This window comes from Aedes aegypti, chromosome 3 (assembly GCF_002204515.2).
Source record: "Aedes aegypti strain LVP_AGWG chromosome 3, AaegL5.0 Primary Assembly, whole genome shotgun sequence".
Taxonomy (NCBI): Eukaryota; Metazoa; Arthropoda; class Insecta; order Diptera; family Culicidae; genus Aedes; species Aedes aegypti.
This window is the reverse complement of record NC_035109.1, coordinates 191,942,635-191,945,396: the sequence shown is the minus strand read 5'-3', so window position 1 is coordinate 191,945,396 and position 2,762 is coordinate 191,942,635. Positions and strand designations below refer to the sequence as shown.

At 35.3% G+C, this 2,762-nt stretch overlaps 1 long non-coding RNA gene across 2 annotated transcripts; it reads left to right on the top strand.

The window, feature by feature from the left end:
• The first annotated feature begins 294 nt into the window (after nt 1–294).
• Nucleotides 295–1,428, top strand: LOC110678389. 2 transcript variants are annotated; one of them, XR_002501560.1, is made up of 2 exons: nt 295–553; nt 1,031–1,428. It is a non-coding gene; the product is annotated as an uncharacterized LOC110678389 (long non-coding RNA). The 2 variants fall into 2 exon arrangements; XR_002501559.1 differs by having other exon boundaries at nt 295–712.
• Nucleotides 1,429–2,762: the final 1,334 nt, after the last annotated feature.

Genomic DNA, 2,762 nt, shown 5'->3' with positions numbered 1-2,762 from the left:
ATTTATCTCTTCTCCCTTATTATATCACTACCAAACTAGTTAATCAAGCATCTTTGTATGTCATGTTAATTGTAAAAACAAAATAAAAATATTAACACAGCAGCAAGTGTTATTGATTTGTAAAAACGGTTTCTATTTCATATCAATCGTTTTCAGCTTTAATTTGTACGGAATATAAGACTGAAATATGTAATGGTAGAAAAAGCTACGTGAAATTGTTATGAATAACGTTATTTTTTTCAGGATTGTTGATTCGATCTCATCGGTCGAGAATATGTTTCTTACAAATGTGGTGTATGCCACCCTTACACACAATGCTGCATACTGTAGCTCTCAATATGTAAAGAAGAATATTACAACTAAGCTGAAGTAAAAATAAATGAGACGAGCTGTAGCTCGTCGGCTTTTTACGTTTGACTCTTGAACGATAAACATGTCTTTTATTATACGTCTCTTCACCCATAATTATCAGTAAATTCTATTTAAATCTAGTTGATCCGTTAATACAATGTTGAAATAATATAGATTTAACAGTGGCGACGAGGAAAAACAGGTTATTGACAAATCCAAGTGGATAATTTTACACAATATTTAGCGACATCAGCGTCACCGAGAGTATAGTGCACAATGCATGCAACGGCAAATTTTCTGTGGAAGTGAACAATTGATAAAAATAAAGAGCCCTTTCAGCACGTGAGGGTAGAAAATGATGGTAGGCTATTGAACGAAGTGCAAATCCACAAATTCGACCTTTTAACAATGTTCATAGCAAAGGTGTACAACAAATGTGGTAAATTGTGTGAGGTAGTTTAATAAGTGTAATATCCTCTGTTTTACAATTAAAAGGCTAGCAAATGCTGCATGGACGCAGATAAAGCACATTAATATGTCACAAAGGTGTTAATACGGGAGATCCGTTTGCAAGTAGAAAGAGAAAGAAATAACGCTATTGAAGCAATTATTCCAAATGGAATTCGTTCATGAGACTTTATTAGTTTGGTTAAAATTTTGTTTTGTTTTTGTATTATAGGTTTACGGAACGATTTGTAGCTGACTGGCTTATAGCATGGTATTCAAAGGGATATGCATTCATCTGGGAGAGAAAAATCGAGACCGCTACTGCTTACAAAACGGATATTCGGAGGAAACAAGTATGGAGGCTATGGCTATTCGAGAGCGGTTACTAGTGAGACAAAATAGTCGATTACGTGTGAATAGTATGATAGGTGTGCCTAGCATGCGTTCAGATATGGACAAATATTCCGATACGTTAGTTTGTCTGGAAAAGAAGCTCAAGCAAATGCTTTTGAGTTCTGTGATTTCTTACGCTTTACATTGTGTAGTGCTCTGATTTGAGTAGTTAATTTGATCTAGTAAATATGTTGTATATAGCCTTTATATTTCTTTTTAAGGGGGGAGAATTGTGGTGTATGCCACCCTTACACACAATGCTGCATACTGTAGCTCTCAATATGTAAAGAAGAATATTACAACTAAGCTGAAGTCAAAATAAATGAGACGAGCTGTAGCTCGTCGGCTTTTTACGTTTGACTCTTGAACGATAAACATGTCTTTTATTATACGTCTCTTCACCCATAATTATCAGTAAATTCTATTTAAATCTAGTTGATCCGTTAATACAATGTTGAAATAATATAGATTTAACAACAAATAATATACAAAAAACCCATCAATGAACGATTGGCGAATCAGTTAATGAGTAACCAAAGAACTCTTATCTGAGAAGCTGTTTTTGTCTCAATAGGGGTGTAATTCCAGATAGAAGAAAAAGAAATTTCATCTATTCTAAACATGAAAAGAAACAGTTACACAGTATACACTAGAATCAAATACACACTTAAATCAGAATGCCGATCTCAACTGTTGCAAATCTCGGTTAAAGCTCGTTTGCTAACATCTTAGTAAAAGTGACGTTTGGTGACGGCATCCAAAGGTGCTGTGTTTAGTAAACTTGATTTTTTGCTGACGTACCTATCAGTTGAAATCAATTTGCTGACCGCGCAGCTGGGTGTATCTCGGTAGAAGAATGAAAATTAGTTGAAATCAACTGAGTGTGTCCTTCATTGTACGAATAAGTGTCCTATGGCATATTGAATCCACAAGATCACATAGGACAGTTATGTCCATTACAACATGTAATCTTATAAATCTTTGTTATATCAACTTTCATTTGAAATTTTGGCTACCATCGAGCTCGAGAGAAAAAAAACTACTTTGTATCATGATTATATTGGAAAATAATGTATTTCAAGGAACAACAATTTAAAATAAAAAAAATGTTTGGGATCCCTCGGTGGATTTTTTTGGGGAACACGTCAAATGAAAGCTAAAAACCTACATTTTTGAATGGTGAAAGATTTAGCGATGCCTATTTTTTTGTGATAATATTGTTCTACCAGACACGCCGTGATATACTTCTCAGACAACAAATTGTACAAGTAGTTGTTCAAAATCGAAGAAAGTCCACACTCGTGGAGTTTGTCTGAAAGGACATCTACGCAAACTGCATCAAAAGCCCCCTTAATATCCAGAAAGACTGAGCCCATTTGTTCTTTTTGAGCATAGGCCAGTTGAATTTCAGTAGAAAGCAACGCAAGACAATCGCTCGTTCCTCTGCCTCTGCGGAATCCAAATTGAGTATCTGAGAGAAGGCCATTCGATTCAACCCATTTGTCCAGCCGAAAGAGAATCATCTTCTCTAACAACTTCCGAAGACACGACAACATCGCAATAGGACGGTA